Source organism: Monodelphis domestica, chromosome 1 (genome assembly GCF_027887165.1).
Source record: "Monodelphis domestica isolate mMonDom1 chromosome 1, mMonDom1.pri, whole genome shotgun sequence".
In the NCBI taxonomy this organism is placed as follows: Eukaryota; Metazoa; Chordata; class Mammalia; order Didelphimorphia; family Didelphidae; genus Monodelphis; species Monodelphis domestica.
The window spans coordinates 570,080,307-570,095,791 of NC_077227.1; the positions used below are offsets into that span (position 1 = coordinate 570,080,307).

At 37.4% G+C, this 15,485-nt stretch overlaps 1 long non-coding RNA gene across 1 annotated transcript; it reads left to right on the forward strand.

Moving 5' to 3' along the window:
- Positions 1 to 693: 693 nt before the first annotated feature.
- Positions 694 to 13,913, forward strand: LOC107651969 (uncharacterized). The gene is made up of 2 exons (XR_001629388.2): positions 694 to 880; positions 13,748 to 13,913. It is a non-coding gene; the product is annotated as an uncharacterized LOC107651969 (long non-coding RNA).
- Positions 13,914 to 15,485: the final 1,572 nt, after the last annotated feature.

Genomic DNA, 15,485 nt, shown 5'->3' on the forward strand with positions numbered 1-15,485 from the left:
TAAGGTGGTACAATAAAAATGGTTGATATATCTCTCCAGAGAGTACATGTGACAAAGGGGATAGCTCACAGATTCTGGTTGCAAAAGTTCCTCTCTCCCCTCCATGGGGTACTCACAAAGCTCCCCTGGGCCACTATAGTTTCTTTTTTAGATCCAGTAGAGCCACAACTCCAGTCTATGCTTGATTTCTCAACCATACATGACCACTGGCTTGCCTGGGAATACTGAAGATGCCCAGTATTTTCTAGATCGTTTGAAGCTCATAAGTTGCTCCTTCAGCCAAAGAGAAGGAAGAGATGTGGTCAAGGCCAGAGCTGAGGCCTTTCCTTTCTCCCCAGACAATCCCTCCTTAAGGATGTTCTCAAAAGACATGCTCTCCCTGACCATTAGGATCAGTCCAGTTCACACCTTGGAAGGCCAAATTTTCTCAAAACCTATCCAAACACTCCTTTTTCATTATCAGTTCAGGGGAGCTTTTTGTATTTAGTCTAAAACCTATGATTGACTGAACATCTTCCCACTTATAGGTTGGGGTGATTTGATTGAGTAACTATCAGTCACTCTGTAATGATGGGGAGTAGAACAAAAGAACCATTGCGGGAAATAGAAGTTGAAAGCTCTACAGTGCATGAGGCAGGAACGGCAGTTGGGTACTAAAGACGGCCTTCTGGGAAATTCTCCTGGAGTGCTGAGACACAGAGGGGAGTGGAAGGAGTTGCTGTTTCTTGGGGTCATTTTCAAGATACCGGTGGGGATTTCTGACACTGACAGAAATCTTAACATGGCGGGTTCCTCTTTAAAACATTGCTGTTTCCTATCAAGAGACCTAATTTCTTCAAAGACTTTCATCATGAACTATTGAGATACTGGACTCAAATCGGTGAGCAGCGCTCTCTCCCCTTTTCTACCTCTCCCCTGCCTACAAAAAAAAATCCTTTTACTTCAGTAATTAGATTATTTAGAAAAAGATTTAGGGCGACCTACCACCTCTCTAACCTCTACCCTTTACCCCAATCAACAATTAAATCAAACAAGTAGTCAGATAGCAAATTCAAATGAGTAGTCAGATAGTCAGACAGTAGTCAGTAGTCAGAGAGCAAATTCGTTTATTTACATGTAGAGAGTAAGCCCATTGGCAGACTCCATCTTTTTGCCAGTTTCCAAGAAGACATGAAGGGGAGGCTTGTGAGCTCCCCAAAGCAGTGCATATCCGGATGGAGGTCCCACATACCTCTCCTTGTAGAGAGGACTCCCCTACCACCCTTGAGGGCTAGCATGGCTGTGGGGGTGGGGGTGGGGGGAGGGGCCTTCACGGAGGGGAGATCTCCATTTTGTCTCCTTCAAGTAATTCAGGGACTCCAGGAGGGAGTAGTGAGGGAAGCCATTTTCATCAACCTTTTCCTCACTGCCTTCAACCCTCATTTCTCTATCTAAGGAGTGAGTCCCCCCAAATTACAGCACCTTATATTTTCATATATATATATATGTTGTATACATGTTGTCTCTGGCATTAGAATGTATGCTCTTGAGGACAGGGACCATTTTGTATTTTGTTTTTGTATCCCTAACATTTGTATAGTGCCCAGCACATAGTAAGTGCTTAATGAATATTTATTTATTAGTTGATTGGTAAAATGACCCATCTACATAATCAGAACTATAATTTTTGTATCTGGGGCCAGCAATATGAAATAAGTGGTTTTTTTTAAACCCTTACCTTCTGTCTTAGAATCAATACTGTATATTGGTTCCAACGCAGAAAACAACTAAGAACTGGCAATGAGGGTTAAGTGACTTACCCAGGATCACACAATAAGTATCTGAGGCCACATTTGAACCTAGGACTCCTGTCTCTAGACCCAACTCTTAATCCACTGAGCCACTCAGCTCAAAATAAAAGTGTTTTTTTTTTTTAAATTACAACCCTTCCTTTCTGTCTTAGAATCAATACAAAGTATCAGTTCTAAGGAAGAAGAGCAGTAAAGGTTAGACAATTGGGTTAAGTGACTTGCTCCAGAGTTGCACTAGATTGGAACCCAGGATCTCCCATCACCAGGATTGACTCTTTATGCACTGAGCCACCAAGCTGCCTGGAAATGTACTTTTATCTCATCTTTTTACAGTAGATTCAGTTGAAACTATAGGGAAGATCCAGGGACATAAAATCCTGTGGCACCAGAGATGCTGGGGATGCTGTCTTGGAAGTAGATAGAGACACAGGTGTGCAGCCACTGAGTGCACCATTAAGTTGTTACTGAGGACAGAGAGGGAAGCTTCTGGTGGCTTTTCTCGTTAATTGTTCTTACTAGATAAATGCTAAATTCATTTGTTCCTCACTGATGAAAAAAAGGAAGGAAAGAAATAAATATTTTTAGGGTGCCAGGCACTGTATTAAGCACTTTATAAAAATTATCTCATTTGATCTTCTTAACAGCCTTAGAAAGGAGATGCTATTATTTTACAGATGAGGAAACTGAGGCGGACAGAGGTTAAATGACTTGTCGCAGGTTACACAACTAGGAAATGTCTGAGGTTGGATTTGAACTTACATTTTTATGTCTCTAGGCCCAATGGGCAGCTGAAAGGATATAATTAACCATGCCATCTGAATGCCCATGACCTGGTGCAGTCTTAATCACCCCAGTATAGTTAATGTATCACTACAACCTGGAGCACATTTAATATACTCACCAGTCTTTGGAATCAATCAGATGTGCTCATTTATCTATAAAGCCCATTATAAATGTAAGGAGTTGAGTCATGTAACCATGGAAAAATATTCTAAATTAATTAAATAAAAATTGTCAATTAAAAAAATAAATAAATAAGAGCTGCTGCAATGAGAAAAAAATAAATGTGAGGAGTTATTATTGCTATTATTATGATGCAATGTGACAAAATGGAAAGTGAACCAGCTAGCAAAGGTGTAGATTCAAGTATAGCCTCTATCACTATGGCTTTGGCAAACAAGTCAGTTAACCTTCTAGTACCCCTGGCAACTCTGTAAGACTGTAAAGGGTCAAATTTGCATTGATAGAGGGTGGTTTCTCACTAGGGAGTTTCCTACATGAATGAAATAAATCTTCAATCCAGATTGTTTTTTAAATATCTGCATATTCAGTTCCTGGTGATGTACATTTCAATGCTGGTTTAAATACAGCTGCTCGTGTTAGCCTTATGGAACAAAAAATAAAGTAGGGGGAAAAAATCCACTGGTCACCATCTTAAATGCTTTCAGATAATGACTAGATAATGGAGGTAAATAACAATGTGGCATTTCCTGTTAGAACAGCTTTACTGAGCACACACTTTCCTTTGGCAGTTCCTGGTGTACTCCTGGCATCTGCCACCACAAGACCAGTAAGATGAAACCATCAAAGTTAAACAGAGAGGTGAATAGGGTATTGTATAGTGTCTGGATTCTCTTTTTAGGAAAAATGTGTTTTTGTTAGATTTCTCTCTCAGCAATTATATAACAACATAACTTTTAGAGAAATGCATGCTATTATAACATACTTTTCCTCCCTCTCCCAAAAAATGATTCCGACTCCTGACTACTTCCAGAGTCTAAGGTACTACTTGGAGTTAGTGTCTATTCAAATCCACAACTCTGAGCCCCCACCCAATGACTTTACTGAGCCAGATGGTTTGTGAAATCAGAGCAAAAGACATTTCATTGAAGCACAATAAATAATTATCCAACCCTATCCCCTCATCCCCAGCTTCTTTTTTCTATAGGGTCCCCCACTATTGATAGAAAAGAAGACCTTATGTTGAAAATGTCTCTAGTTAGGGTGGTGCCCTCCTCTCCATCCCCATCCATTCACCTGTTCCATCTTGTTGCCTCCATCTACTGTGCCTCCTTGCTGTTCAGGATGACCTCCACAGGTACACCTTGTTATTGCTCCACAGTTGCTTTAGATAAAGAAGTAATTTCTTGGAGCTTTGACATTCTCAGAAAAGGCATTTACTCTGGTGCTTCCTACAATTCTATATTGACCTCCAGGTAAATTACATTACTTTGTTTCTATAAAGTTGACCCAAAAAAATCATCCCTGTTAGGATTTATCTTCTTCCTTCCCCTTTGCCCCTTTGTTTCCAGCCAGAACTCAAAAACATCTGGAAAAGTCTCATAATAAAGGCTATAGGATTTGTGGGGTGGGGACAGAGGGAAGAAATATATAGCTCTATCAGTAATTGGGAGTTTTCCAAATCCTTCCTCTTCCAAACTTCCCTTTTAGTGTTGTGAGTACAATCGTCCTCCTTGGGCACCTGGCTTGGGGTCATCCTCAAGTCCTCCCTCTCAAACTCACCCCATATTTCTAATACCTATTATAATGTCTTCACAACATCTCTCATTTAAGTCCTTTCTCTTTTCACACAGCCACCACCCTGATGCAGACCCTCATCATTTCATGTTTAGTCTATTGCAATAGCCTTCTGATTGGTTTTCCTTCCTCAAAGCTCTCCCCACTCCAGTCCATGCTCTGCTTAGCTGCCAAAGTGATCTTCCTTTAAAAAAATTTTTTTTAAATTAATGACAGCAGCTAAGTGTCCCAGTAGATTGAGAGCCAGGTCCACAAATGGGAGGTCCTAGGTTCAAATCTGGCCTCAGACACTTCCTCCTTGTGTGACCCTGGGCAAGTCACTTAATCTCCATTGCCTAGCCCTTACCCCTCTTCTGCCTTGGAATCAATACACAGTATTGATCTAAGATGGAAGGTAAGAGGTTTTTGTTTTTTTTAATGAAAAAATTTAAAAATTAAAAATTGAAGAAGGCATCATTTGACAAAAAGTATATATGGATATGTATATATGTGTGTGTGTGTGTATATATATATATATATATATATATATATATATATATATGAACTGTATCTTGCTTGTTTCTATTGATCAATTCTTTCTCTGGAGGTAGACAAACAAGTTATAATTCAAACTATATTTATGTTGACTATATACAATGTATTCTTGGTTCTTCCTAAAGAGTGGGCCTGATCACTACTAAATAGACTTCTAAGGTTCCCTTTTAGCCCTAGGTTCAGATATAAAATCCCTCATTTGACTTTTAAAATCTTTTATAAATTCGCCCCTTCATACCTTTCCAGGGTTTTTATACTTGATTTTATGGACTCTGTGTTCCTAGCCTTCATGCTAGCCTTCACACATGACATTCCTCTTGACTCTATATATTTCTTTTTTTTTCTTTAAAAATTATTTTTTCAGTTACATGTAGAAACACTTGACAATTGTTTTTTGGATTTTCAAAATTCAGATTTTCTCTCTTCCTCCTCTCCTCAACTCCCTGAGGCAATGTGTAGCCTGAAATAGGTTATACTATACTTCCATGTAATCAATATTTCTATATTGCTCATGTAATGACAGAACACATCACATACACAACAGATGTTTCATGAAGAAAATATGGGGGAAGATGGCATGCTTTGATCAGCACTCAGATTACAACCATTCCTTCCTTGGCTATGGGTAGTATTTTCAAGAGTCCCTTGAAGACTTGCTCTTCTAATAATCATTTAGTCTTTCATAATTGATGATCATATAATATTTCTGTTATTGGATACATTTTTCTCCTGGTTCTGCTGACTTCACTTTATATCAGTTTATAGAAGTCTCTCCAGGCTTTTTTGAACTCATCCTGTTCATTATTCTTTATTGCACAGTAATATTTCATTACTACTATATACCCTGACTTCTTCATCCATTCCCCACGTGATGGACAATCTCTCAGTTTTCAATTCGTTGCCATGATAAAAAGAGCTGCTAGAAAAATATTTGGGTACAAGTAAGTCCCCCTGATCTCTGATCTCTTTGGGATACAGACACAGTAGTGGTGTTGCTAGGTCATTGGGTACACATAGTTTTGTGGCTCTTTGAGCCTGTATCCATATTGCTCTCCAGAATAGTTGTATCAGTTCACAGTTCCATCAACAGTGTATTTGTGTTCCAATTTTCCCACATCCCTTCCAATATCTTTCATTTTGGTCATGTTAGCCAATCTGATAGGTGATATCAGAGTTATTGCATTGTTCTAATCAATAGTGATTTAGAGAATTTTTATATGACAGTTTTAATTTCCTCCTCAGAATTGTCTATTCACATGCTTTGATCATATTTCAATTGGGGAATACTTCGTAGTCTTATCAATTTGACTCATTTCTCTATATAGTTGAGAAATGAGGCTTTTGTCAGAGACACTTGTTTTAAAAATTTCCCCAAAATTTATTGTTTCCCTTCTAATCTTGGTTGCATTGGTTTTATTTGTACAAACCTTTTTAATTTAATGTAATCACATTTATCTATTTTATTTTTTGTAATGTTCTCAATGTCATGTTTGGTTATAAATTCTTCCTTTATCCATAAGTCTGACAGGTAAACTTATCCATGTTCCCCTAATTTGCTAATGATATTACCCTTTCTTTCTAGATCAAGTATCCATTTTGACTTTACCTGGTGTATGGTGTGAGATGTTGGTCCATGGCTAATCTCTGCTATACTGCTTTCTAGTTTTCCCAGCAGTTTTGGTCAAATAATGAGTTCTTTCCCCCAAAGCTTAGATCTTTGGGTTTATTGAAAATGGAATAGATCAAGTAATCAACATGTGGCTACTTGATCTATTTTTGATGATTTTGATGATTACCATTTTAGAGTATAGTTTGATATTTAATAGCCCCCTTCCTTCGTATGTTTTTCCTTGATATTTTATTCTTCCAGATGAGCTTTGTAGTTATTTTTTTCTAGTTCTATGAAATAATTTTTGGGTAGTCTGGTATGGCACTCAATAGGTAAATTAATTTAGATAGGATTATAATTTTCAATATATTGATGTGGCCTATCCATGAGCAATTAAGGTATTTCTAATTATTTAGGTCTGACCAGTGGTTTATCTACTTATTTTTATTTCATAAAATATTTCATAAAACCAATTTCTTGTCTCATTTATTAGATCAGTGGTTTTTATGCTTTCAGTTTTATTAATCTCTCCATTGATTTTCAGTATTTGATGTTTAATTGCAGAGTTTTAATTTGTTGTTTTTGTAGTTTTTTAAATTGCATACACAATTCATTGATCTGCTCTTTCTCTATTTTATTGATATGAGCATTTATAAATATGTTTCCCTTTAACTATTGCTTTGGCAACAGTCCATAAAGTTTGGTGTATTTTCTCTTCATTGTAATTTTTTATAATGAAATTGATGACTATTATTTGTTCTTTGACCCTTTAATTCTTTAGGATAAGATTATTTTGTTTTAATCAATTAAATTGATTTTTAGTCTTTCTTTCTGCTATCCTTTGTTGAGTATAATTTTTATTGCATTGGACTGAAAAGTATGCATTTAATATTTCTGATTTTCTACATTTGGATAGGAACTTTTTATGCCCTATAATGTGATTAGTTTTTGTGAAGGTGCCATGTACTGCTGAGAAAAAGATATAGTCTCTCCAGAGGTCTGTCATATCTAAATTTTTTTAAGTTCCATTTACCTTTTTAACTCCTTTCTATCATTTACTTTTTAAATTGGATTTACCTACTTCTGAGAGGGGAAGGTTGAGGTCCCCCACTGATAAAATTTTACTCTTGTAAATCCTGTAACTTTTCCCTTAAGAATCTAACTTGTATGCTATTTGGTGCACATATGTTCAATACTGACATTGTTTCATTGTTTATGATGCCTTTTATCATGATGTAATTTCCTTTCTTATCTCTTTTGACTAAGTCAGTTTTTTACTTTTGCTCCAAGATCATGATTGATACCTCAACTTTTTTTACTTTAGTTGAGGAATAGTAGATTCTGCTCATCTCTTACTTTTACTCTATGTGTGTCTCCCTGTTTTAAATATTTTTCTTGTAGACAGCTTATTGTGGGGTTCTGGTTTTTAATCTATTCTGTTATCCTTTTCTATTTTATGGGTGAGTTTATCCCATTCATATTCACAGTATGATTACAAATTGTACATTTCCCTCTATCTTAGTTTTCCCCTGTTTACTCTTCTTTCTCTTTCCTTTTAGCCATTCCCTATTCATAGATGTTTTGATTTTGATGACCACCTCCCCAATTCATACTCCTCTTTGTCCATTCTTCCCCACCTCCCTTATTCTCCCTACCCTCTTACTTATCTATAGGGTAAGGTAGGTTTCTATAGCTGATATAATGTAGGTGTTATTCCTATTTGAGCTAGTTCCAAGGAGAGTAAGTTTCCAGTATAGCCAATCCCCACCCCCACCATCTTCTTCATTGTATTTACCACTTATGAGCTCCTTAATGAGAGGTAATTTACCTCCTTCCATCTTTCCTTCTCTCTTCTCATGTGTTCCTCTTTCCGATTCCCCATCTTTTTTTGGACATCACCACATCTTATTTAGCTCTCTTCTTTCTTTGAATATTACTTTTCATTGTTCTAATAGAGAAAAAGTTCTTAAGTATATTAGAGATTTTAGGTTTCTTGCATACTTTAAGTACTTTACCTTTCTTGAGTATTATATATTTCTTAATTATTTCAATTATCACCTTCCTAGATATGAATGTACTTAGTTTAACCTTATCAAAACCTTTAAATTCTCATGTTTCCTTTTTGTGCTTCTCTTGAGGGTTAAATTTACTCATCAGATTTTCTTTTCAGCTCTGGTTTTTTGATCAGGAAAGTCTGAAACTTCTCTATTTCATTAAACATCAATTTTTTCCACTGGAGAATTGTGTTCAGTTTTGCTGGATATGTAATTCTAGGTTGTGATCCTAGATTCTTTGCCTTTCAGAATACCATATTCTATGTTTTCTGGTCCTGTAATGTAGAAACTGTCAGATCCTGCATAATCCTGACTGTTGCTCCTTGATATTTGAATTGTTTCCTTCTGGCAGCTTATAGTATTTTTTCCTTGGCCTGGTAATTCTGGAATTTGTCTACAGTAGTCTTGGGGCATTTTATTTTGGTGTCTCTTTTAGAAGGTGATCATGGATTATCTCAGTTCCTATTTTTCTCTCTTTGAGGATATGTGAACTTGGAAACTACTCCACCCTAATTAGACAAACTTTAGGGGAAGATAAAGTTGTAAACTCCTGATTGAACAATGAAGTTACTTAACTCATACCTTATAGTGAAGCTAAAACTTAAGCTAAGTCTATTTTTAGATCTAATACAAAAGGGTGTTAAGTACCTTATATAAAGGTTAAATTAATCACAAAAAGTTCAAGTAACTCACAAAAGGTAAGCTTAACAAAGAAGTGTGAAGTTCCTCAGAAGATATAATCTAATCAGAAAAGGTGAGAACTAAAGAGTAGACAGTCCTGGAGAAAATCTAATCAAAGAAGGTGAGAACTAAAGAATAGGCAGTCCTGGAAAAAGCATCTACTGTGATTGGTAGATATGAAAATTTAGGGGAGGTGACATAAGAGAAAATTTCTTTAAAAGGAGGCTAAAAAGTCAGTTGAGGCAATTGAATTCAGTTCGGATTGAATTCAGTTCAGAGTTCAATTGGATTCTAAGTTCAGTTCAGTGAGAACTGGAGCTCAGCCTGGAGGATCTCACTCAGCCAGCTTCCTTGGAGATGGTCTCGTGGTGAGTGATAAGACTGACTCCCTTTCCTTTAGGCTAAGGGAGGCCACTTTGGTCAAGGCCTTTAACTACTGCCTGGCTCAGCCTGAGCCAGAGCAGTTTAAATTAATTCTTCTCTCTCTCTTTCTCTCTCTCTCTCTCTCTCTCTCTCTCTCTCTCTCTCTCTCTCTCTCTCTCTCTCTCTCTCTCTCTCTTCCTTATTTCCTTCTTTCTATATTAATTAAAATCATCATAATTCTCAGCTGACTTGGGTGCTTTATTATTTGGGAATTTTCCATGGCGACCAATTAATTAGATTTCAAGTCACAAAGCTAAAATTATGTTTACAGATATCAGGGCAGTTTTTTTTCTGGTGATTTCTTGTAATATGCTATCCAGACTCTTTTTCTCATTGTGACTTTCGGATATTCCAATGATTTTTAGGTTAGCCTTCTTAAATCCATTTTCCATGTCAGTCATTTTTCCAGTGAGGTGTTTTAGAATTTCTTCCATTTATTTATTTAAAAAAATTTTTTTCTTAATGTTTCCTGGTTACTGATGGTTTCATTAGTTCCTATTTGTCCAAATCTAATTTTTTGGAAAGTTATTTTTTCCTTGAGTTTTTTGTTTCTTTTTTCATTTGGCCAATTCTACTCTTTAAAGAGTTGGTTCCTTCATTTTTTTTTGGGGGGGGGTCTATTTACATTTGGTCCATTCTGTTCCTTAGGAGGTTGTTTTCTTCAAGGTATTTTTGTGACTCACTTTCCATTTGGCCTATTCTACTTATTAGGAAGCTGATTTCTTCAGTTAATTTTTTTTCTCCATCTGTTGAGTTTTTCTGTCAATTCTTTTGTTACTTCGATTTTGGCTTCTATTTAAGTTCTTCCAGAGATTCTTTTGAGGCTTGACATCCTTTCACACTTTCCTTTAAGGCTTCAGATATGTCCTTTTGGCATTGTTTATTCTCTTCTGAGTTCTTATTTTGACTTTCCCTGTCACTAAAGTAACCTTGTAAGGTCAGGTGTTTTTGTTTGCCTTATGGTCATTTTTCTAGCTGTTTTTTTCCCCCATTATCTTATCTATCTGTTGATATTCTTCTCTGTTCCTGGGGAAGGGGGTGTAGTGCTCCAAGCTTGCAGAGTACTCTTCCCTGGTACTTGGGATAGACATGAGGAACAAGGGTAATCAGATAGATAGATAGATATACACACATATATCTGTGTGTGTTCATGTGTGTACATATATTCATTAATGACTAAAGACCACTAATAGGTACCTGGTTTGATTTACTTGTAACTAATGAAACTGTGTCTAAAAATTATGGTTCAGATTTTTAAGGCATTCAGCTTTTTTCTAAAAATTAGTCTGAATCAGCATAATCAAATTCAGTTTTGCTCCTAATTAGAGAATAATTTGAACCTAAATATCCAGAATGTTTTATTTAAAGCAAAATCATCTAATTAAACCAGGTCCTTTGATTTTTTTTGAAATGGCAAATAGGCCCAGCTCAGAGGTTTTTTCCATCACATCTGTCTTACCTGACTTCTCTTGTATCTTTACTGTACTTTGTTCAATAGAATTAAACACTTATAAAGCACTTACTGTGTGCAAAAACTTTTAATTAGGCACACAAGTCCTTGACCTTAAGGTTATCACAATCTAATGGACAAGAATAAAAACACAAATATCCATGATCCAAGGGAGTTGAGTGCAAAAGATGGTTCCTGGCAAAGTGCTGATGAATTTGGGTGGTATAATAATGGGAGTGTGTTGAGAGAGAAGAGAGGGAGAGAATGGTGGCTTCCCTCCCTCAAGGCAAGGACAAAGGAGGAGGAGCTGATGTTATGGTTAAGTCAAGAGAAAAAAGGAGGGTGAGTCTGTTTTTTCCCCTTTCAATCTTCTCTGATCATGGCCCCTCACTGTGTCTGCCTTTTTTCCCTCTATTGCCAGACTCTTCCTAAATGATAAGCTTGGGAGAGAGAGAGGTCACTTCTCTCCCCCCTCAGCTGTGAATGCCCTTCACTGAGGCTTGAGTCAGTTAAAGGTTTTGAAAGCAGGTTTATTCTATGAAAACAAAGATGAAAGACAAGGTTGAAATGTATGGTGGATTGGGGTTAAAAGGGAGGAAGGGATCCCTACCTAGATAAACCCTTCCCCCCAAAGTTAGGCAACTCCGGTTTGGTGGCCTGAGCCCCTGAAGGGTTCAGAGCAGTGAACCCTGGCTTTTGGCATAGCACAGCAGGTGCCTTAAGTTCAGAGTAAAGGGAGTTTGTGACAGGATTGGGATCAGGTTTCAGGGAGAGAAAGGTTTCTGGGATGGGGATCCAGTCAAAGAATGGACCTTCTTAGCAGGTCTCAGTCAAGAGAGCAGAGCCAACTGACTCTCTCAGGGTTTTTTTTTTCCTTTCAGAGTTCCAAAACTTCTCTCTATGTCCAACCCCTGCTGCTGATGGAATTCTTGCAGCTCCACCAAGCTTTCCTTCCCAAACTCTCTGGATTTTCTCTCTCTCTCACAGTAGTCAATAAATATTTATTAAACATCTACTATGTACCAAGCAGTGTGCTAAGAGCTAGAGATAGATACAAAGAAAAGCAAAAAACATTGACCCTGACCTCAAGGAGCTCCCACTCTAATGGAGGAAACAATATGTGAACAAGACATTCATACAAGATATATTCATTTAGAAGGGAGGTAATCTCAGAGGGAAGGCAGAAGTTGGGGAGGGGAGGGACAGTAAGGGAGGAAGAACAGAGTGTGGAGAGAGCCCTTCTGCAGAAGGTGGAATTTGATTTGAGTCTCTAAGGAACCCGGGGAAGCCAGGAGGTCAAGGTGATGAGGGAGTTCTTTTCATGCAGAAGGAGCCAGACCAATGGAACGTCATGTGCAAAGAACAGCAAATAGACCTTTGTAACGGAATCATGGAGTATGCTCAGGAAAATGAAGTACAAGAAATCTGGAAAGATAGGAAGAGGAGAAAGGAGATAATTTTTCATTAATAGAAGGAGGAGAACGGAGAAAGGAGAAGGGCTGTATGCTGGAGGAAGTCATCTTTGAGTTTCAGGACTTCAGCAGAAGAAGAAAGTCATAGAGGCATCCGTGTATACTGGAGGGGGATAGTGAGCAAAGGCATAAAGATGAGAAAACACAGAAGAGCTAATAAAGGCTGGAGAATAGTGTAATGTGGCTGGAATGCCATGACTCTCTGTGTATCTATTTACATACACGTACACATACACATATGTATACTCATATGTGTATATAGGCAAAACAGGTGTATCTACACAATCATATACATATGCACACAATACATGTGTGTTATATGTGTGTGTGTGTATATATATATATATATATATATATAAGTTTTTTGTCCTTTTCTTCTAGAGCCTTCTCAGATACCATCTCCTCACTGGAGCCTTCCTTCATCCCACCTCCAGATGAAAGTAATCTTTTCATCTTCAGATATCTCATAATCCTTTTATTGGATTTCTGTTTTATAGTTAGTTATCTCATTTCCTGAATCTGTTATTTGTGCATGTTCCACTGCTATTCATGACCTTGTAAATTGTAACAGTTAATTTAGTCTCTAGTAATAAAAGTATTATATTTTTAGAGGTTTATTAAAGATTATTAGAAATCAAGGATACAAAATAATAAGCCATGTGCCCAGGGCTAATTAGCCCATTCACAGCCTAATTACAACATGTTGCAATTTCTGAGTAGAGGAAGAGAGAGTGCGAAGTAGGCAGAGAACCTTTTAAATTATAATTCGTGATCTTGCAGTCAGGTGAGATTATAGGGAATTCTGGGAAGTACCAAGGACTTCTGGGGATTGACTGGTTGGTGATACTCTTGAAAGGAAAAGAAAAATTAGAAAGAGAGGTGGTGGGCAGTTAGTGTTCTGTGCCAGAGAGAGCAAGAAAGCCAGTGACATGGGATTATATAAAGTATATGGAAAGGAGGAAGGTGTATCATGTAAATGGAAGATAATCTTGTGAAGGGAAGATTGGCAAGGAGCTGGTATCTGGGAAAAGGACTCTCAAAAGGCAAGATTTGAATTGAATTTTAAAGGACATCAGGGAAACCAGGAAGAAAATGTGAGGGGCTTGAAATGCCAAACAGAAGATTCTATATTTAATCCTAGAGGTAATAGGGAAGAAATATCAGAGCTAATTTAGTCTAACCCTCTTATTTTACAGAAACTGAGACTGAGAGCAGAAATATCTTCTCCAAAAGTCACTCAAGTAGCCCATAGAGTTGAAATTCAACCCCAGGTCTCCTAAATTCAAATAGTGTTTTTGATTCAACATTGCACTGAACTGAATTAAAAGGCATCACAGGTAATAAAAATAGCAGTACAACCTTTTTATTTTTTAATTGTATCTTTGAAAACATTCCCTTATGTGGTGTCATTATTTTCTTTTTCTTGTTCTAAACCTTTAGCTTCCATCTTAGAATCAATACTAGGTATTGGTTCTAAGGCAGAAGAATGGTAAGGGCTAGGCAATGGGGGTCAAGTGACTTGCCCAGGGTAACACAGCTAAGAAGTGTCTGAGGCCACATTTGAACCTAGGACCTCCCGTCTCTAGGTCTGACTCTCAATCCACTGATCCACCCAACTGCCCCCTGGAGTAGTTATTTTCAAGAGCAAGGAATCTTAGCAGATTCAGAGTTGTTCACACATAGGTATTTTTAAACTATAACCTTGAGACAGATAATGTTTTCAAGCAATAGACTTTAACTGTGTAACCCTGAAGCCACATTTTCAGTGATCATTAACCAAAAAAGCCATATAACCAAGGGATACCTTGTAGAGTGTGAAAAAATTTCAGGTTGTTAATGGGCTTTAGAAGCATGCCCAATGTGAATCTCCCTGCCTCAGACATTTCTGGTACCAAATAAGGCTACCTACAGTCTATTTTTTTTTTTTTGGTACCACAGGACTGATTGAGTTTTCAAGGAACTTGCACAATTTTCTTCTAATTAAAGCAACTTCACCACAACTTCTTAAGACATATTTGGTGTTGGACTGGTAAGCAAGACGAACCTCGGGTAGGGAGATCTTTTTAAGCCTAGGTCGGGATATCATTACATGAGATACTTAGCAGCTATCTAATTTTAAATAATTAGTGGAACAGTTAGATGGCTTAGTGGATAGAGATAGAGAGCCAGGCTAAGAGATGGGAATTTGGCCTCAGACACTTCCCAGATTTGTGAGGCTAGGCAAGGTGCTTAATCCCAATTGCCTTGGAATTGATTCTAAGACAATTTGATAAGGGTGTAAAAAAGAAGGAGAAAGAATCAAAATGAGACCTAGAATCTTCCATCTCTTTCAACTACAATTCTGACCTAACTAAATTCTTTATTGTTCCCCACTTCTCCACCATGCTGCCACAGTCCTATGTAGATTGTTGTTATTCAGTTGTGTAAAGGTTAAAATTAATTGTTGGATGATAATTATATGAAATTATATGTTTGCCAGTATTTATTGTATCTTGAGTCAGAAATATATTTACAAATAGAGAGGAAACAATAAAGAAGAGAAATGTGATGGGGAGAGAGAAGTTATCTATCCTATCAACCTAAATGTTTTGCTCTGGGTCTGCTTAATGCAGGCAGAGATTAATTAACTCTCAACTAGGAAGACTGGTAGTGAGCAACCATGTGGCTTTCTCCAAGATGGAAGATAGCCTCTCCAGAAGCTAGAAAAGGGATCAGCCTTTTACTCACCCAACAAAGTAGTCTAAGTGTCAGAGTCCAAGTAGAAGCCAAACTCCAAGCCCACAATCCAGGTATCGTCTCCAGTAAAGCTCCCTGGAAGACTATCTAAGACTATCTCCAGAAGACAATCTCTTCAGACTATCTTCTCAAAGACAATCTGCCCTGAAGGAGTTCTCTCCACAGGGGCCAATCACAGTTTCCAAATTGTTTAGCACT